Source organism: Rhynchophorus ferrugineus, unplaced genomic scaffold, assembly GCF_030347505.1.
Source record: "Rhynchophorus ferrugineus isolate W39M unplaced genomic scaffold, kcgeb_rfMv2 rfM3, whole genome shotgun sequence".
Classification (NCBI taxonomy): Eukaryota; Metazoa; Arthropoda; class Insecta; order Coleoptera; family Curculionidae; genus Rhynchophorus; species Rhynchophorus ferrugineus.
In genome coordinates this window covers 14,588,978-14,612,358 of record NW_027472582.1, presented here as the reverse complement: position 1 = coordinate 14,612,358, position 23,381 = coordinate 14,588,978, and the positions used below count along the sequence as shown (strand labels likewise).

The following is a 23,381-nucleotide window of genomic DNA, read 5'->3' as shown; positions in this document are numbered from 1 at the left end:
TTCCAGTTCGGCAATTTGTGATTTTTATGACATTTTAATTTTAAGTTTATCGATCACCTTTTCGATATATTTTCTAAAATCTAACAAGGTTGTAGAATGCTTTTTAATGGATTTTCATTGTTACAATTTTAATACTAATTCAAGATAGATCCGTTTAAAAGAAACTTAATGGTTGATGCTAACATAATTTCCTTTAACCTTTAAAGTTTATTATTAATTAGTTAGAACTGATTTAATTATTAGTTGGACTATGTACAGGAAATATCAACACTGCTAGTTTCTACTTAATTTTCCTTATAATAACGGTTTTTATTGAAAAAAAACTATATTACAAATTACATCGACAGGCACTATGTTGTTTGTAATGGTTGTTTTAAAGTGTCGCTGTAATTAAAATATAATTATCATCGCAATTATCGTGTCTAGTGATTAAATATGTCAGTAATTTTTGTTTTAAAATCTTTTAAAAACCTTCAGAATGAAAGGTATTGTAATTATCTAGTAAAAGTGTTGCAACTGTGTCTTAAGCCCGTCAAAATATTTTGCTGCAAAGATTTATTATTAAGTTTATGGCCATGTGGATATTATAAGCGAATTTCTTAATATTTTATTACACGATAAAAATTAACACACTTTTGCTGAATTGGCGATTTAAAATTTTAATGAACTAATTTAGAAAATAAAAAAAACCCGGACGATAGTTATATTACCACGGTCAATATTTTGAGCATTGGTTAAATATTCTCTGAACTATTTACTATGTTGCCCAATGTTTATGTCTTTTATATTTTTTTTATTTTTGGAAACAATTAACTGTGAAAATAACAATAATCGAACTCTTTGAAGGTCATAAAGGATGGTACTATAGTTGTAGCGCCGAACTTTTAGAGTTTTTGATATTGGCAGGTTTGTTACATCCACATCCCTGGTGTAAATTCAGTTAAAAAAATTGTAACATTGGTGATGAAATAAATGTTTTCCTCACAGAAGAGCTATTCAGTCGCTTTTTTGAAGATATATGAAATACTGTCTCAGACAATTTCGGGCATTTCTGTAATTTTAGTGAGAAGTGTCATTGTTACACGCCTTATTTGTGTTGACATTATTCCTCAATTATTATTTGGGATAACGTAAACATTTATTATTTAATGGTGAATATTAGTTATAGACAACACGAGAATACGTGTTTATGGTTAAAATTATTAGTAAAATATTATAATATAGTATCAGAAATCTACATATTACTATTGAAAGAAACTAATTCCTGAAAACAAAATAATATGTATAATAATACATATATATATATATATATATATATATATATATATATAACATATATATATAATATAATATATATATAATATATAATATATATATATATATATTATATATTATATATATATATATATATATATATATATATATATATATATATATATATATATATATATATATATATACTAAACAGTGGCTTCTTATCATTTTCGCTAGCTGCAATGATGAAACAGTCTATACATGATTACATTTTGATTGTCGTGCCTCATTTTCATATATAATTTAATATGTTTATTTTATTGCTGACCACTGTCTACTTAGCCAACAGTGCCTCACTGTCATAATACAACAAAATATTCAACATCATGGATAAATTAGGCTTTACTGTTCGAACTATTATTATTAATATAAATTTCAAATTTTGCTTGGTTCCATTCCCAAAAGTGCACTGTATAAATGTTTTTACACGTTATGCCATTGTATTATACTATACATTTTTTATTAGTAACTTTATTATCATCTTCAAACAAGCCCTTCTATTTTCATTCACACTTATCATAAATATGTCTTTGTTCGATAGCAATGTATAAATTAGTGTTACTTAATTATATTATTTTACTAATAATTCATGCAGAAATATTTTCATGTTGTCTGTTTCTAATTTTCTCTCCTAAATAATAAATAATTCAAAAATAATGTAAAAGGAAAATTAGCCTAAAATATTATATATAACCCTTGCTATTGTAAACAAAAATATGTGCTACCAGGTCAATTTTCATTGAAATAAGAGTTACATTGTCGCAGGTGTATTAGCGATAATTCAGTGATTAAATCTAGTTTTATCAAGAAAAATGTATACAGGTGGTAACAGAATAAACTAAGGAGATATACAGCGATAACAAAATGACTTTACAAAGAAACACTGTATTGAGGAAAAGAAGAATTAAACTTAGAAGGTAACTTATGCTCCATAATGAATGTAAAATAGTTGGAAGTACAATTGTCAATTACACTACTATATAAAAAACGCGCCTAGAAGTCTACGCCATAGGTGATGTGGAAAAGAGCTCAGTGTATAAATATAATAGAACACAACTATATCCTACCAACTATTATGACTGTACAATTAATTTTTTGTTCAAGCCTTTCGATAATATATGCATTAGATGTCAGCGCAAAAATGAACTAAAATTCAGGGTTAATGTGGCAACATCGCGACGTTTTGGCGTCATTCAGTCAGGTTACGTGAGTTAACTGTTTTATTGAATGGGCTATATATGTTCGTAATGGAAATTTTCGTTAAGCTTTAGTTTTATAGTGATAATGAGCACCTTTTATTATTTAAAAGGTCAAACTTTACTTGCAAATCTTTGATATTTGGCGATTTATATTAATGGTGATGTCAAAATTTTTATAAAAATCTTTTCTTAATATATTGCTTATATTTATTTACAGTTATTTTAAGATAGGACAAAGGTTTGGTCAGTTTAATTTTATTTTGTATCCGTATGAAAGTTTTACAAGGAAAAAATTAATAACCTCAATACATTATGTTGGAATTTTGACCACTTGGCGAAAACTAATGTCTATTGATCGTGTACATTTTTACTTTAATTAATAACAGTTTAATATAACTTGTAAAATAAACTATTTTTTACTTAGTCATCGATTTAATTCGAATATTATTAAAGGTACACAGAACTAATGGCGTCTTTTGTCTTTTATTTGAATTTCATTATTGTTGTTGCTAGTCCCGGTCTAAATTAGCCCGACGTTTTGAAACTGTTATGACGCTCGTGCTAATGCACTGATAAATATTTATGCTTCAAATGTTATGAATTATTTAATAATGATCCTAGCGAGGAGAACTAGTTTACTCAGAAAGTTTACAGACTGTTTATTTCTCGGTTTTACCTTGATATATAGGATGCTATTAAAATAATATTCATTCATTAATAAATTGATTTGATATTAATAAGTGATGATAATTGCTTGTTGCATATAATTAAATAATTAATTCAATTAAATATTATCATTGCTATTAAAGTATATTTTAATTTCTATTAGATCATCTGTCCTTATCTGATGCTCGGTGAAATATTGTATCTATGTTTAAATAATAAGTTGTTGGTAACTCATTTTTACTTTATCATTATGGGGATGAGTCCCATAATCTTAATCCATGCTATATTTTATAGACTCTCCCTTCAATAAGTAATATTTGCAAGAATTTGTATACTATTTATTCAATCTATATGCCCAAAAGATTGTATCTGTACCATTGTTTCTTTCTACTATTTGACCAAATAATCAAAATACACAATTTATTTATAGCACTGCATTTGGAGAACAACGAGCTTATTGATGTCACAAACTGCTAAATCAGTGACTAGAAAAGCTCTGATATGGTACCATCATCGAGAAACAAAAACTCTTTCTTCATCTCATTTTGATTAAATAATACGCTGCAATGTTGAGAAAAATCATTATTGGTCAATACTGTATCACCTTTATTTTACTCTAGATGGCTGTGATTATTTCCCGAAAGAAAATCTGTTGGAATAACAGCATATTTGGTTATACATTTTGATACATTTTACAGTACTACATAACACATGTTGAATATAATTTGTTTGGTATTTTAGTTTCCTCTTAACCAGCCAAGATAACCTATTACTATATTATCAGAACAAACCAACGCTGGAGGTTTTTTGTTTTTTTATTTTTTTGCTATATTGGTATTTTGCCTTCACTTCCTTAGTGGATCGATGTATGGCTTGCAATGGGGTATCAGTATTTCTAATTATTTTCAAATTGCTAGTGCACAGTTTTGCTGGGAAATTTTTTCATTTGTGTAAGAATGCTAATTTTTAGGTTGGATATAAATATATTTATACAGCCATACATATGGAGCCACAGTTGTTGGAAGCCTCACCAGATATATGGCCAATATTATAGGCCATAGAATTTTGGCAAAGGCCGTCTAAAATTGTTTTTAGAGAGTGACTTGATAAGGATAAAGATGAAGATAAAAAGAAAGACCAAAAACATCCGCCGACAATGCGTTATTGCGAATTTGTCTATTCCGTATATAACATGACTGGTTCAATGATTTTGTTTCTAGAATTTGCTTATGTCTTTTATTGTTAATTTTGTTTTAGAAGCAACTTTTGTTATTGTGAAAAAATGGATAAAAAGAAATTTCGCGTGTTGATAAAATATTGCTTTTTGAAGGGAAAAAATATGGTTGAAGCAAAAACTTGGCTTGGGGTCGAGTTTTCGGACACACCACAGGAAAATCAGCCATCAAGGATTGATATGCTAAGTTTAGATGTGTGAAATGAGCATCGAAGACGGTGAACGTAGTGGACGCCCAAAAGAGGTTGTTACTGACGAAAACATTTAAAAAATCCACAAAATGATTTTGAATGACCGCAAATTGAAATTGAATGAAATAGCAGACACTCTAAAGATATCAAGTGAACGTGTACATCATATCATTCATGAATATTTGGATACACGAAAGCTCTCTGCAAAGTGGGTGCCGCGCGAGCTCACTTTTGACCAAAAATAACGACGAGTTGATGATTCGGAGCAGTGTTTGAAGATGATCAAGCGTAATAAACCAGCGTTTTTGCATCGATATGTGACAATGGATGAAACCTGGTTCCAGCATTTCACTTCGAAGTCCAATCGACATTCATCTGAGTGAACTGCACACGATGAACCCATTCCAAAGTGTGGGAAAACGCAACAGTCGGCTGGCAAGGTTATGGCGTCTATATTTTGGGATGCACATGGAATAGTTTTCATTGACTATCTTGAAAAAGGAGGAACCATCAACAGCGACTATTACATAGCGTTATTATATCGTTTGAAGGACGAAATCGCCGAAAAACGGCCGCATTTGAAGAAAAAGAAAGTGCTGCTTCACCAAGACAATGCACCTCCCAAAATATTATCCAGATCTGGCCCCCAGCGCCTATTTCCTGTTCGATCGATTTTACTACAGCGCTGCTTTTTTATTAATTATATACAAAAAAACTAATATTTGATACGACTATTTGATACGAAAATTACGGCAATAATGATGTTAAATACTATTGCATCAGCATATATCAAAACAATAACTGAAATTAGATAGGCTTTTAAGAAATTGGTCATTATATTTGATGGATTTCTTTGACACTTGTAGCAAGTTGATTAAAATAATCACTTAAAATTAATTTTAGACATAATTTGATCATTAGGAAAGATGAATATAATAATACAAATGAGCGTCCAAGAATAGTTTAGCATAATTTTGAAATATAAAAGGTATATCTCACGGTAAAATTAACATATTGTGATTAGTTTTAATTCCTTTTAAAGGTATTCCGAGTTTATTACATTTTTTGAAGTGTTTTGAAACGAGATATTTAACAGAAGTTATCACTCATGTTACAAAAGTAACAATTAATAACAAACTGTTATAGATATAATTAAACTTATTTGGAATACAATTAATTTAAAATTAAATTGAACTAAATCGACAACATAACTACAATATCGCGAAGAAAATTTTTAAAATCATTATCAAATTGCATTCTATTTTTATTGATTTTATATTTCATAACGAGTACAACCAAACTCGATTTTGTTACAGCGCCGCTTTTATTATTAATTGTATATAAAAAGCCAGTTTCACTATAAACCTTATTTTCTATTATCTTTATTAGAATCGCTTTTATTACTTTATGATATATGACCATTGTGCAAGAATGCCTAATTATACAGTTTAACCGAAGAATCAAATTTCTATTTTGTATTCAAACGGTCAAATTAATCTTTATCTGTGTTTGTAACATTTTGAACGGGTTGCGTTAGGTAATGATTTCGTTAAATTATTCATTTTGATTCAATCAGTATGACAGTAATGGTTCTATTAAAGAGCTACGAGTCTATAACCAGGCGAACATAGTGTTTTGTTATCAATATAAATCAGTTTAAGGCTAGATTCATTATCGATTTGATTGTATTTAAGATTAGATTAAAATTTGTATGGTTGTAGCGGGTAAAAGTTAATAGAAAATTAAATGAATTTTAATATTTTCATTTAAAATTTAATTATGCTGTTATATTAAATACTATATTTATTATAAAGTATTGGGTTTGTACTGTTAAGCGTTTATTGGTAATATGAACAGCATTTTTAACTGGATGGATGGAACTAGTGTTTGGGTAGAGCAATATCTAGAGGATATGGAGTGTAGGGTAGAAGTGTAGTTATTCGTCCAATTATTTAGTTATTTATAGAGTAACTTCAGTTATTGAAGAAATCTATGAAGGTAAATAGATATCTTTCAGCCTCAGATTTTTAGATGTAGCACAAACTTTCGGCTTTGCTCATTAGCTACAGCAATTGTTATCGAAACTATTAAATCGGTCTGTTATATTATAGTATCGGTCTGAACACTTAAAATCTAATATTACAGCTAGAATATTTAAAGTCAAATAAGGGAGCCTATTTTACATTAAAAGAAGCTAAAGCAGACGTACTGCAAGGAAGTACATTGGGTCCAAATATTTACCTACTTTATACATGCTATATACCACAAAATGAAAATAACACGATGGCTACATTTGTTGTCTGAGACAATAGCGAACAATTTATACGAATATTACAAACAAACAAGTGACAATATAAAAAAATTGGATCCAAATCCGAAAAATAAAAATTAACGAAAGTAAATCTGCTCCCCAAAATACAGATGCTATAATCTTGCCAGTCGGCTATTGCGTTTTACCACGCTTTGGAGCGGGTTCATCATGTGCAGTCCCTGGGATGACTGTCGATTGGACTTCGGAGTGAAATGATGGAGCCATGTTTCATCCATTGTCACATATCGACGCAAAAACCCGGGTTTATAAATTTTGATCGGCCTGACACCTAGATGCTATGGCTATTGCTATGGCGCTACTAGAATTAAATCCATATGTTTTTAGGTAGCCCTAAACCTTAAAAGATGCGTGTAAAAATTTGACAGCTATCGGATCATTAGTTTGTGAATTATAGAATTTTGAGTGAAGCAACTTTTGTTATTGTGAAAAAAGTGGATAAAAAGGAATTTCGCATGTTGATAAAATATTGTTTTTGTAGGGGAATACAGTTGAAGCAAAAACTTGGCTTGATGCCGAGTTTCTGGACACTGTCCCAGGAAAATCAACCATCAAGAAGTGGTATTCTAAGTTTAGACGTGGTGAATTGAGCACCGAAGACGGTGAACGCAGTGGGCGCCCAAAAGAGGTTATTACCGACGAAAACATTAAAAAAATCAGCAAAGTGATTCTTAATGACCGTAAATTTAAATTGAATGAAATAGCAGACAAGCTAAGGATATGAACTGAACGTGTACATCATATAATTCACGAATATTTGGGTATGAGATAGCTCTGTGTAAAGTGGGTGCCGCGTGACTTTTAACCAAAAACAACGACGAGTTGATGATTCGGAGCAGTGTTTGAAGATAATCAAGCGTAATAAATCCAAGTTTTTGTGTCGATATGTGAAAATACATGAAACATGGCTCCATCATTTTACTCTGAAGTTCAATCGACAGTCATCCGAGTGGACTGCACATGATGAACCCGCTCCAAAGCGTGGGAAAAGGCAATAGTCGGCTGGGAATAATTTTCATTGTCTACCTTGAAAAGGAAAGGACCATCAAAAGCGACTCTTACATAGCGTTATTTGACCGTTTGATGGACGAAATTGCCGAAAAACGGCCGAATTTGAACAAAAAGAACAAGAAGTGCTCTTTCATCAAGACAATGCACCGTGTCACAAGTCAATGAAAACGATGTTAAAAATCCATGAATTATGCTTCGAATTGCTTCCTCAGCCACCGTATTCTCCAGATCTGGCCGCCAGCAACTATTTCCTCCCAGATCTGAATAGAATGTCGTTGGGAAGAAATGTTCATCGAATGAAGAGCTGATCGCCGAAAGGGGCCTATTTTGAAGCAAAGGACATATCGTATTACAGAAATGGTATCCAAAAGTTGGAGCGTTGCTATAATCGGTGTATCACCCTTGAAGGGAATTATGTTGGATAAAAAAACTAATTTTGCCAAAAATATGTGTTTTACTATGGTACGCTGGGGAATTTTCAATTGACCGTTAATTGCTATTGTGTTTAACATGTTTTTTATTGTCCCTTATCAATGAACTTGGTTGGTTGTTCGAAACGTTCATTGCCTTGGAGACCAGTTATTATTTTCAAAACGGATCAACCATTTTACAAATTATTAGTAAGACTTTTTTTGATGTCTTATTATTTTGTAGGTGTACACTATGACTAATTTTTTACTTTTAAAATGACACTTTATAAAATTATTTCATAGCCAAAGCATACTGCACTGCTCTGAGTAAGTGGTAATCAGAAAGGTCCAGTCCGCCTAGATCTAGATAATAAGATATATGATGGGTGCGCCACAACTTCCCCCATTCCAGTAGCAACAGTGTATTCTTTCTTCACAACTCTTGCAACGCGTAGCTTAGAATAGTCATGCAATGGGTTTACCTTGCTATTTGTTGTTTACCTATCTATTGGACTTTTTTTCTACTAAACGTCATTCAGTATGTTGAATTGACGTAGGTAGAAATCTGCAGAAAGAGTTTTACTTGCTTTTATCAACTTGTAAGACAATACACCTTGCTGATCCCATCATATACGTGGCAAAACTTGCTGAACCCATCACTTTTTGAACCTAAGTTTATAGTTGGAATACGCGCCTGAAAAATATTATATTGCCTGGAAAGCAATTAATGAATAGAAATGTTAATCTGCCAAAAAGCTTTGTCCAGTAACTCTTGCATATTTTTGTTTTCGAATTTTACACAAAGAAATGTTAAAACCGAAGTTGGTCGAATTTAAGAGTTGTTTATATTAATACTTTGCGTATTCACAAATATATATCGCTCATAAAAATATATTCAAGCACTCAATATTCCGCACAAAATTAATATGCCAAAAAGTTAAATTTATTAATTATGTCTCTTTGGCTTAAAATTTAAAATTATATAATTATAATTCTATCAACTTTTAATCGTTAATATTTACTCTACAATTTTTAAGTTATATGCGCATATTTAAACAAAGATTATAAAACTCCAGCTTGAATATTTAACCGGCTTTTCAATTAGAGCACATTTAATTAAAATTGTAAATCCACTAATTGAAATATTTTATGCAACTTAAGCTGAATAATCAAATTTTATGTTATTTACACTGTTAAAAATCACCTATAACAACTTCCTTATTAAGTCGTAATCGGCTATGCACAAAACTATAATACCTATAAGGTCTTAACAATTTGACCCAGAATTTGTCTTACCATATCTCAAAAACCGATCTCCAACTAATTACTGTTCAGGTTTCATTTCTCTGACAACTTTACAGGTGTCTGTTGATGCAGTTACGTAATAAATGGATAAAACTTATAGAAAACACTATTTTACCAGGATACTAACGTTTAAAACATTTTGTTATGGTTTTATAATAAATATTAAGATGTTGAATAAGGTTGCGCATTTCTCTTGTAGCTTAGGTTTTCTTTCAGTTTGCAAATATATGGCTACTACCAGCATTAGTTCATATGTTGATTAATTTGAATTTAAATTCCAAGTTATGTTATTGAGCGAATATCGTGGACAGTTGTGTTTCAGTTTCAATAGATAAAAAAAAACAATATTATATTAAAAAAAATTGCTAAAAAAGTTATAGTATATGTTCCAGGCATAAACTACATTCACACAATTGTAGTTATACTGAGTATGAAGAGTTACTCAATATAATAATAAATTAAATTATCTCAGATTAGCCATATTATGTTTGCGTTATAATATTAGTTTTCTTTTAATACAGAAATTTATACTGAGTATGAAGAGTTACTCAATATAATAATAAATTAAATTATCTCAGATTAGCCATATTATGTTTGCGTTATAATATTAGTTTTCTTTTAATACAGAAATTTAGAAATAGAGACTGTTTGTTAGTCTTGTTACTGTTCTGCTACATAATTTAAAACTAACCTATTATATGCAAACATTTTACATTACCAGTAATTGTTATTGTCCTTTACAATCTATCTGAAAAATAAGAAAAAATCATTAATTTATGATGAAGTGCATGTCATACCAGTTGGTGTGATACGTTGCGCTGTCTTATAGGTGGTTATCACCAACTATACCAAATTTAGTTTAAGTTTACGTCATCTAATAGTAACTACAAACAATAAGTTGGTATACTTTTTGTACGTATTACGATGCTACGCTACAATGCTACGATTTTAACATTCGAATCAAGAGAGGCCTAAAAATATACATTAGTCAATCAACATTTCATCCCTTTCATAGGGTTTCAGTGCTGGGCAAATTTTTTACAACAATATATTTTCAGAGGAGCGTTAATTTGCAATTTATTCTCTTCTAAGGAAGAAACTGTTACAGATTATTGCATTTGGTTTGCCAGAGATCCACTTGTCAACGCAGTTTTTTTGGATATTTTCATCGCATATAATAATCTGGAGAGTTTGAGAGAGTCTGAGTTTGTTCCTTGGATTTTCATCTAATAAATATTGTCGTTCTTTGTCATTGATATTAAAATTACCACTTTTAAAACATTTGAACTAAAGCCGACTACTAGGATATTATGGACCGTCTCCATCTACATAATTTTTTGTAATTGGTTTGATGGGTTTCGACGGTAAAATTAATGAATATTGCCGATTTGCGTCTGTAAACACAGAGTAATTAAATAATATTAAATAGAAAATTGTTATTTTATGCAGAAAATTGTCAATTGTTAAGCAATTATATTGATATGTAATATGTATTTTCGTCAATAGATATCGCTAATCAAAATACTCTAGGTTGCTAATAATTCTGTTGTATTTGTGCGCAGCAGAATTTCATGCTAGATGTATTAAAAATTAGAAGCCGGGTTGGCGGCTCAGTGGTAAAAGCGATAGGACGGTCCTCCTACTGGGGCATGGTCGTAAATTTATGTTTGTGATTGTTTAAAATTTGTGATTGTCCTAGGTGAGTATGTAGAGTGTAAAATCCGATAAGGAAAATGATTCCAGTCACGCCAGTAACCAGGCTGGGTAAGACCGGATGTCTTCTGGGATGATTTCTAAAGTTGGTCACTCGCCAGTCGGTAGGCTTAATGCTGAGGACCGTGGTTCGGAGCCCACGTTAAACTGTATGTCCAGTCGAAATAAACCCATAGTTGGTAAAAGGAGGCTTTAAAATATATTAAAAAAAAACAGGAAAGTAAAAAAGGGGCCCAGAATGGTCTAACAAAGAATCAACCGTATAAATTTCACTGGGTATAATATTATTAGTTATTTTTAGGTTAATACTATTTGTAGTATTACAAGTGATACTTCTTTTATTTTAAAAAAACATTCTTGATATCGTTTCCATTTGTTATGAAACAAGGAGTGATATTTCTGGTCGTAAAAATCTGATCCTTATATTTCAAAGATAATGGCAAACAATCTCTGTACAGATGGTAAATCTCTCTATGTTGATGACAGGATTTATTATTGGTTTACTACTTTATTTCCAAAATTACTTGAGAATCAAACACTGAATATATTATGTAGTTATTAAAATACTTTTTGTAACTCGGCAAAATGTCTTTACATTCCCTAAAATCTTCCTCCTTACCAGGTCTTTATTTTGTTATTAACTACATGATCTAGATATACATATAGATGTAAATCATATAGATACAAATATAGATATCGCTAATTAAGATATATGCGAATACGTAATTTTTCTGTTGTAGTTGTGTACATAAAAATTTAATGAAATTATTTTGGGAAGGAAAAATGGGAACCAGCAAGGGTTTAATAAAGAATGGACCATATACATTTGAGGAAGTGTAGAACAAAGAGATTCTGTGGATAATCTTGCTCTTTATGATAATATTATTGGTGATACTGCGAGTGACCTTTACCTCTATTTCAGAAAATATTCTTGGTGTCGTATCTTTTTACAGTCAAAAAAAGGTTCTCGAAAAGAGAAATATTTCTCGTAAAAATCTTATCATTAACGGTAAAGATAATGGTAAAAAATCTTGGTATTGATGGTAAATTACTTCTTTCTCGATGAAACGGTTCAATATCCGTTCATTGGAAGTAACTTGAGTACTAAAAACTGAATATATCATGAAGTTATTAAAATATTCCAAATATTAAATGTTACAAGTTGTTAAATATTATTAAAAAAAATAGTAATATTATTATAAATTCATATCAATCCTGTTAATATATCGAGTTTTTATTTTATTATTATCTATATGATATATAATTATAAATTTATTATTAAATAAGTTTCTTCGACGCTCAAGTTTTACTGAAAGAATCTCATTTCATTCGTTAATTATAGATAGTTTTTTTATGATTTTAATTTGTTTTCAGACTAGTAGGCGTTGAAATAAAACAAAATATGTAAAGCGCAACAATTTCAACATTATATTCGTGAACCGGTTCAAGCTTGCCGATTATCGTTTGTTATTTAAATTATCGGAATTAACACTACCCGGTCGACGATATGAGGTCACTTTCGATATGTAATAAAGTATTTTCGGTGAAGTCGTTTACGCAATGGTTGCACCAAGTTCCTGCCCAAATACACCCAATAATTAAACGAAAATTTGTCAACGGGTCAGTAAAGCGACTTGGACCGATTGGAATAGTGTCGCTTTATCAACACACCTGCAATCTAAATCAAACCGTGCGGATACCAATTAGGCGTTATGGCAGAATAAAAATCGATCGCTTGTTTTCCTATAATTTATAGACGTTTCGTAACCGAAACCGTTCGAGATGGAAAGCTTTTACAGATTAACGATACACGCCTGATATCGAGAGTATTGCTTTATGCGTATTGTTATTTCACGAGTTGTGTCTGCAATTGATTTATTCTCTACTCTATACTATTTGTGACTTATAGGATGATATTAAAAAAGAGTTATGTGTTTTCTTGCTTGTGTTGTTCAATACTTAGCTCATTATTAATTATAACTTAATTTATTAATTTATTATTCTATAATATTATAAATATATATATATATATATATATATATATGTATATATATATATATATATATATATATATATATATATATATATATATGTATATATATATATATAATCATAGTATTATCAGCAAATAGAGCCATCGTAATATTCTCCATTTGTGCCCCAGTACACATCCTTATGGTATACCTGCTTTAGTTTCTTTTATTGTATAGTAAGCTTCTTCTTGTTTAACTCCTAAGCATTCTGGCTGTAATGTACGATTTTAGTTATTCGGTGTATTGTTTTGGTAACAGTTTCTCTAGTTTATGAACAAGGCCTTTATGCCAAACCTTTTTGAAGGCTTGTGCCACTTCTAAGAACATGCCTGAGCATACTTGTTTACGTTCATAGGTTTTTTCAATAACATCTATTATTCTGTGGACCTGGCCAATTGTTGAGTGCTTGTTAATAAACCCAAACTGATGTGTTGGTTAGTATTATGATTTTTTCTCTCCATGATCGGTTTTATTCTTTTTAACAGGAATTTTTTAAAAACCTTAGATATTACTGCTACATATAATGACATTGGAATGATACAAAGAAGATTAGCATGGTCCCTGCGCAAGGATATTTATATCTAAGAACCTAGCACAGACCAACAACTACATTTACTGAATGTTTAAAATACAATCTGGAATAGGGTCCAACTACCATCAGTATCTGGAAGATCGAGACCGGTATCCCTTACTAGCCGCCTCTGTAGCATACTAGAGTGAATTATATACAATAGGTTAATACATTTTATGCAAAGGTACATGCTACTAGGCGAACATCATCTAGGCTTTGTTAAAGGCTTTCCTACCGTACTTAGAAGGTTTTGAATATCATATTATGGACGGCTTTAAAAAAACGCAACACACCATCGTAGCATTTTCAAATATTTTTGGTAATATCAATAGATCCAGAATTTTGAATACTCTTATGGAATCAAGAATATGCTACTTCGTAAGGTTCTTCTTCTTCTTCTTCTTCTCATATCCCTCATAAGTAAATGAAATCCTACAAGGATTGAGCATAAGTCCAACTTTGTTCCTTGAGACTTTCAATTGTATCTATAGGATACTACCGCAACAAATCCAAGTTCGTCTATTTGTGGATGATACTCTTATATATCATACACACCATCATCATAAGTTAATCCAGACCCCTTTGCAGTTAAAGTATCGATTTTCTTCCATCATAGGCAGCAGAATATAGATTATCATTTGGTCTTAGCAAATCGACTAGCAAAATTCTACCTGCAACAATGTATCCTTTACAACTCTGGCTTTGCGTCGATTACTCCATTATATTAGTCTTTTTAAAATAATGCGTTATTCATTTTGTTCAATTGACGTCGCTAATCATTTGCAGTAACCGTTTCATTTGTTTTGAGCATATCGTAACACACTACACCTTGCTGCTCCCACCATATGCAGAGTAGTGCTTTATGGTCTTGAATCTGTTGTTTCGGTTTCGATGTGAATGGTTCTCCTAGACTAACCTATAACTTATAGTACTTGCGATAGTCGGAGTAGATATAACTTTCATACAATCACAATACGTTATAACGAAAGACCTTTCTATGGAAAGGTCGTCTTTTTTTGTTAATAAGCAATGAAACCGAAAGTTTGAAGCAATTGGATATTATATTTTGAGAACAGGAATGTCGGAATGTGTTATTTAAAAAAACATCAATATATCGATTACGATTTTTTAGAAAACATCGATATATCGATGTATCGGAGAAAATAAATCTACATTTTTGCAACAGTCAGCAAAAATACCAATATTTTTTTAGAAAATTATCGGAAAATAAAAGTATTTATATATAGCATATATTAAAATGCAATAAATCAATGAATTAATAAACAAATAGCTTAATTTTAAAGGTTTTTTAATTTTACCCGCATAAAAATATTTAAAAACCGATGACTTATTAACTGGTACATCGCTTGAATGCTTCTTGTTATTTTAAACTGTGTTTTTGTCTAATAATACTTGAAATTCATCGTCTTTGAACATTTTTGGTCATCCAGGCCGTTCTTTGCCATTGAGATTAAAATCACCATTTTTAAAATTCAAAACTGCTCAACAGAATATGAAGAAGTAGCATGAATATCGGTTTTTAAAAGTGTTTGATGGGCTTCAATAGTAGTTTTATTCAAAGCATACAACGAATGTTGAAAATATTATGAATACTGATTGAGAAATATAGAGTAATTCAAAAATACCAAATCGCAAGCTGTTGTTTTATGCAGCATTATGTAAAAACTTTTCCGCCAAATATATATTACCTATTTGAAATTAGATCAGTATATGATTTTATAAATGTTTATTATACCAACATTTAGGGCTAACGTTCTTAATAAATCAATAAATCAAAATGCTTTGTAATAATATTAAGTATCACGCATTATTTCCCAAACATTCTGACTACTGGATTGCGTACTAAATGGGATTAATACTGATTGTCGAAAATATGAGGTAAATTTATACAAAAAATATTATTTTTTGTGACACCGGTGGTCACTAAGGTGCAGCTTCTTTTCAGATTAATTTATTGTTATATGTATGTTGTAAAATAATCTACTTTATAAAGAAAATATTCACCGGTAGCGTTTTTTAAAAATGTTTCGTAACATATTACTGAGTTCGATTAAACTAATTTCAAAATAAATTTGATATAAACAATTCATTTCATACGCATAATGCCTCTGCAATTAACGATAAAACCGCACAATAAATCTAAACCACTAACTATGCTCGATTAATTTATGAATAATTATTTAAATTGATTCATTGAAACTGGTTTAGGATATGACTATATTAAAAGGTGACTTTCAAAGTATATTAATTTGATATGAAAATTATATTGTATAATAATGTCTTTACACTGTTCAACTCCTACTGAAAAAATAAATTAACAGAATTCAATAGTCATTGAGTGAAACTTGATTAGTTGCACTACTTTGCGGTGAACTGGTAACGCATGTAAATCGAATAGATGCTTGTATTTTTAGCAATATGTTAGACTAGTAAGAAAGCAATTCAATCTCTAAGATTTTTTATGAATATTAAACTTATATTACCACATATATGTGAAATAAGTGAGATTCCAATATTTTTTTCTTGTTAATATTACCTCTATAATAAAAAAGATTTTTGTCGACGATGTTTTATTTGAAAAAAAATGTCCACTCATTTTTAATATTGTAAAATTGTATAAGAAGTTTTGTTTCGCCACACCATATGACATTATTTGGAACAAGTAATAGCATAGGCTGCTGTGATATGATGAAATATAATGATACTTTTACGACAAAGTACTAAGTAAAACATAAAAAGGGATCATTGGGAAACAGTTTTGCAAACAATACTTTTTTTAGGAAATCTTTTGGTATCCATTTCACCAAACCAGAGTTTACCTCGACTGCACCTACTACTTAACATTATCTTCGACAGGTCGTCCCAGAAGACATACGGTCCTATTCAGCCTGGATACTGTCATCAACCATTATCATCAATATTATGCCTTGACGGATTTTACAGTTATCTAGATATATTTACAATTAATATTACAAATATCATCATCCATGCTCTGAGGGATTAGAACCAACGACTATCGAAGCGGTGGCAGAACCATCCTATCGTTTTAACTACATGTTAACATACAATATCATGAATTTGACAAACAGCGTTAACGTTTCCATGTTAGCAATTGTTAAATTAAATTAAATGCATATATAAAATACTGTATAATACTGAAATACTGTATAAAAGTTGTTTTACCGGGCCAAACAATTCAGACAGTGGGCAAAATACGAAAATCGTCATCGAAAACCAGCGAAATTATCGTACATTATTAATGAAAATAACTAATAATCCTCTTTTTGTGGAAATATGTTAAGCAATAAAAATCTAAGCCAATCTAGAGGTCCATGCAATAGTTTAATTTTCAATCTCAAATTAGTGCGATATGACTAAAAATATACTATTAATATATATTAAGTATGACTAGAGAGATAAACTACAACAAAATAATGAGGATTTTAGAGAGAATCAAGGAAAAATATTGTAATACATCGAAAATATAGAAGTTAAATACTAAGGTCCAATAAAAAAAATAGTGGCTGTTTACTACTACTATCAAAATCTATAATAAATTAACATCCAAGAATAGTCTTGCTACAACAGTCATAATTTAATAAAATATAATTCTCTAAGCTCTTTTGTAAATATATGATATTTTTGTTTAATAATTGATTTGCCTTTAAACACATTTCAACTTAAACTCGATGACTTTTACCCACAGCCTTTTTGTAGCTTACTATGCATTTAACCTTTACTTTATTTATCTTTATAACAATAAAATTATTGTAATAGTTTGATCCAAAAACTAGTTATTTCACATATTGATTCAAAGTATATTTAATCGGCTTTTTTGTGCTGAAATGTTAAAATGTTCTATATCTTTCTTCTTAGAACTGAATAGCTTCGACATTTAGGTAAATTATAATTTCATTCGGATATGCTTAAGTGGTTTACTTTTCGAAGATAAAAAATAATGATCCATTATAACTCCTTAAAATCAAACCATTTCGTAACCGTTCAATTCTGAAGGTGAACTTTATCATAAAACTAGTTTGAAGCGATATGTTTTGGGTTTATGATTTTCGGTTTTGCGTAATGAGTTGAACTTATCACTATATATTTAAATTAGATAAATATAAGCTAATATTTAGTGTTAGCTATAAATAAAATGGTTAAAATGCATTTTATAACTATTATATCATGATTTACACAATTCTACACGTGGCTTGTTATTTTGAGATTATGTGCAACAATGTTATGTTATTTCAAAGCATATCGCTTGAATTAAGAATGGATTGTACTATATTCATACGATAGCTATCCGAGTAGTTTGATTGTTTTTTTATATCTGTTTATAATTTATGATATTTTTTTGTTTATTTAAAGTTTTTAATCGATGGAAGATATACATACTGGGTGTACCGCTAGATAGAATAAAAATCTATCATTGGTTTTGTCTTAATTTAGCATAGTTCTGTAATGGAAAGCCTTTAACCATGCCCGAGATCGAAATCGAATCGCTAGTGATTGAGCTTGATAGTATGTGGTTTTATTTTCTATTCCAAGATATATTAATGTGGTTCGTGCATTCTCAATTAGGCTATTTTTAATCGCCGGTGGGGAAAATTTCAATTTCGGTGATCGGTAACAATTTCCCATTGACAACGTAATTATCTAGTGGTTTCGGTTCATTATTTTAAGCCACTAATAAATTTAAATGAGTTTGAAATATTGTTGTATCAAAATGTTTTATAGAGTTCTTCCAGTTTGTGTAAAACTATTACAAAATAAATATTTTTAACAAAAAAATTGAATCGACTTCGAAAAATAAATGAGGAACTCAATAAAAGGTAAATAATTTTTAACACAAAAAAACGCTTTCAAATAAAATGTGTACATTATAATGGTTGTAATAACTAAATAAAAACAAACAAAAACCTTATTTAACCTATATATTACACGTATTTTATATTCTACTATATACCCACAATTTAGCTTAATACTTACCTAAACCTATTTAACTATTTACAATATTATTTTAACTACTACCAACTGATCACTTTGAAGTCCGTACTGAGCAACAAATTAGAATAGTTTTGTTCGTAATTTAACTTTCTGTATGTTACAAAATTATATTATAATTTTTGTATTGTTTTTTTGTTAAAGATATTTTATTTTTCTCTTTTTAGTGTCAGATATTTACTCAATAAATTATGCAGTTATTTTATTAAATACTATAATGGGTAGAACAAGTAAAGTTCAAGCCCGTATGATGAAAAATATGAATAAGGAAACAATAATGGAAAGTAATTAACGCTTTAGGCCACGGGGTCCGCTACTAGCCTAAGAGATTTGAGAAATGTTCTAACCAAACTAAAATAATAACAATAATTTGATGTACCCGCCGGAAACCAAACTCGCGACCTCCGATGTGAGCTCAACGTTCTAGCCGTTACACCGATATAGTTAGTGCTTAAAAAGTCATATCAAATCAGCATAACATTCTACTCAAATATCTGATTATTCTATATAAAAATATGTGAAAACTTTGTACGGACCCTAAAGGATCCTGACTTAGTTTCAATGGGACCACTTTGAAAATGCACTCTATCGAATAAATCTATTCTAAATAAATCTATATCTAAAATAAATATAAAATAAATTTAATAGAGTCTGTAAATATCTTATCTCCAAGCTGGCGGATAATAAATTCTGGTTATTATTATTATGCTTCGAGATGGATGTGAGACAAAAAAAATGTGTAAGAATCAGTATACGAGATTTAGTTATTAGGTGCTTGCATGCATTTTTATCAGCGATTAATATGTGTGGAAATGAAGTAAGTTAATGCAATGTTGTTTATTTACTATTATTGAGTTATTTATGGAAGGCACAAAATTAAATTTTCGACATTTATTTCGGTTGTTGTTTGATATGGAATCTGTTGTCGAAACCCATCAAACGCTTTTGGAAACATATAGTGATGCAGCACCATCATGATCTCTGTTGATTTTACGACTGAACGACTAAAGAATCCGAAAAAAATGTAATTGTAATATTTATTGGACAAAAGACTAGCTCCAACTCATAAACAACTCTCACGTTGCTTAAAACTTGTTCTATTTCTAGACGTTGTATGAGATGGAAAGTATTCAAAATATCATGAATCGACTGATAATGCAGGTTCGATATTGCAGTTTCATTCCATGGCAGGCATAGAGAAGATTTTTCTATAACGTATAGTATCTGAAAGTGAAAAGTGGATCAACTAATACCACTCCAAGCATTAAAAGTCATAGATTAGCCCAGCAGAATCATCCAAATTCACACTCAAGCGTAATATTCATGACAATGAATTCTTGCTGTGTATATGGTGAGATCAGCAGCACGGTGTAGTATTTTAAAAGCACCTAACATCGACTAAAACAATTACTTCAGATGCCTAAAGTCATCATTTCAGCTAATAAAACTATATATTGTGGTAAAAGAGACCAAACTTCAGTATTGTTCTTTCCCATGTTATCGCCATGTTGCCAGGAAGGTGGGAAAATGTAGAAAATGAGGAAACATATTTTGACTAATATTTCTCAATAAATATCTTTTTAAAGTGAATTAATGACCAGAATAGATGGAAGTTATATTACTGCGTATTGACATTATGCTGAATAATATAATATATTTAAAATTTCAAAACATAAGTTGTAAATATTTATTACTAAAATATGAGTATTAATACAAAATAGATTAAAAAAAAAACAAAAGTGTTAACTAACAACCCCAATTTCAAACTTTTGCAATAATTTATATTGTAATGTCTAATATTTCTTTGAATATATATATTTTTCATGATGTCGTAAATCATCTGTGCAGATTGTGCAAATGAAGCTGAAATAAATCTTCATTTTATTTTGTTTTACGAGTGAGCCTTTTATAACATGTGCTCTGTGAATACTCGTTGAGTGTATCAGATTTAATTACGATTTCATCGAGATTGATGATTGTATATAGTGGGTTTGATAAGAATCAGGTGAGGTGTTATAATGTTGGAAATCAAAATGGTACTGCTAATGAAAAATGTACAGTTAATTGTTGTCCATTGACGAAATTAATTTTTTTCAATATATGATAAATATTATATACAAAATTTAAAAATCTAAGTATCGAAAAACCGAGTGTTAAAAACAGGGAGATCTAAATGTGAACACTGTATGCTAGTTTATTATAAAACTTGCAAGGAAACGCTGATTTTGAACAATAACAGCTTGTAGTTGCATTAATTGAATCTGGATGATAAAAAGAATTGAAAGGTTAGTTTCAAACAGAAGTAATAAGATAACAAGAGGAAAAAAATTAGAATAGAATACTAATAAATATATTTAGTGGCTAAGATCAAATATGACTCTACCGGTTTATAACAAATTGAGTATGTGGAGGCAAATTATCAAACGTCAATTATCAAATATGAATGCATAAATATAAATGTTTTGCTTCTCTTTTAAAGAATATTGTGCCCACGAAAAAGCATGACAATTTTTGTTATTAATTAGATTTTAAATTAGATATGCTTATTAATATCTTAATTTATAATGTAGTTTTATTGTTATTGTTCAGTTGTACTTGCATCAATATACAAAAAGAACGAGTGCGTTATAAATATATCGGTATGTATTTCCTAAATTAAAATTAAATTGGACTACTTAAGTTAACGTTAAGATAAAAAGAGTTATACACTATATAAGTTTAAGTGGTTTGGCTGGCTTCAATCTTATGATTTCCTACGTGTTGTTCTGTAGCTGTGTTGCTTCTATTTTTCTGTTATTTAGTAACCTTATTTCATTTTTAAGGCCAATTCTTGAATAATGTCGTAAATCCATTTAAATTCGAGCTCATCGGGTAGTTCTTCGTAACAATATGCACCGGTACTTAATGGAATAGTTTTGTTTAATAAACCTAATAGGCCTTACAACAAACTGATAAACCAATCCCTTTGAATTTAGATTAAGTTGGGAGTACCTTCCAACTAATCTATATAGTTCTTTGACTTTGAGACCGATCTGCTCTGCATTTTGTCTGAAGTGTTGTTTCCTATTTAAGCTGCCACAGAGATGGATGTTAAGATATTTTGGTGATTTTGGTTGAAAAATAGGGCACCCACCAAGTCATAAACTTTTAGTTTTTATCATTTTGCCGCAATGGAAAATTAGAATGGATAGATCTTTTTCGTAAGACTCTTATTTGATGTGGGAAGAAACACTTTTAAATTTCAGTTAATGCACTAACGTATATAGTAATATGGCATTTTATTTTTTTCAACATTTTATCATTTTTGAATTTTAATTATTTGCTTGATAAACATAATTGATATAAACTTAATAGTTTTCACAATTGTCAATGGAATAGCATTTTGCAAAAATAGGATTAGTGGGCGTTAGCTATTAGTGATCCCATCGTAACCGTGTGAAACCGAATTAATAAACCATCCGTTCTTTTTTATATATTCTAATGTGTTATAAAAGCCACGTTCATAATTAAATTTTTTTTAATAATATCTTCATAGACCTATTATTTGTTCAATTAATACGCTGTTTTTGGTCTGATTATGTTTGTTGCAGAAGTTATATTGTTTAATGTTTAAACACTTATTACAATATATATTTCAAATTAACTTTATGTGATTTAAGTTATATTTATTTTAACTTAGTTTTATTTTAACTTTAACTTATTATTTAACGTTATATAACTTGAAATTTATTTATAAGGATACAGGATCCTTTGATATATTGCCTAATAAGTGATTATTTTGGTATATTATTATGCAATTTTTTATTATCATACAAAAAAAAAGTTTAATTATGGAAAAAATTTGAAATTGTTTTTTTATTTCTTAGAGTGGCTTATTAAGTTTTATCAAAATGTTGTAAAACTGAACACGAGAGTAACGAGCTCCTAATTTGAGAGAATCAAATCAGGACGGTAATTAAAACATAATTAGTATCAGTTAGTTGCTCAGGAATCGACTTAATTTTATAGCAATTATGAACCGTTTCGATTACACGATGAAATGTCGCATAAACGACGTATCGGAGGTTGAATGAACTTGTTTTTTTTTAATAGATCGTACGCTATATTTGCTGGGTATTTCGTTAGCTACCGACCATATACTCAAACCATTCTTCCGAACTGATAGAGTTCATCGTCCTAGCTTACAATTTTTTAATTTAACGAGTTGTTGAACTAGTACACGAATTTTGCAAGATGTCATGCACTATATGAATGAATAATATGAATATTAATATATATAGTCCATCCAAAGTTATTTTGTATATACGTCATCAGGACAATATTTTTTAAAATTAGACAATATGTTCCTTTACATTTTATTCTAGTTAAAAGTTTATC

General features: G+C 29.8%; 1 protein-coding gene and 1 non-coding gene across 3 annotated transcripts in view; one reads left to right on the top strand and one right to left on the bottom strand.

Annotated features, from left to right (window-relative positions):
- The window catches only part of Gld (Glucose dehydrogenase), a 121,030-nt gene that overhangs the window by 63,581 nt on the left and 34,068 nt on the right, over positions 1 to 23,381 (bottom strand). Inside the window, exon 2 of one of the 2 annotated variants that reach the window (XM_076401015.1) lies at positions 10,378 to 10,407. The exons of the other annotated variant lie outside the window; for it this stretch is intronic. The gene's annotated coding sequence lies outside the window, so the exon portion shown is untranslated. The remainder of the gene's footprint in view (positions 1 to 10,377; positions 10,408 to 23,381) is intronic. 2 annotated transcript variants of the gene reach the window in all.
- LOC143194538 (U6 spliceosomal RNA) lies at positions 13,907 to 14,008 on the top strand. Its single transcript, XR_013005370.1, has one exon. It is a non-coding gene; the product is annotated as a U6 spliceosomal RNA (small nuclear RNA).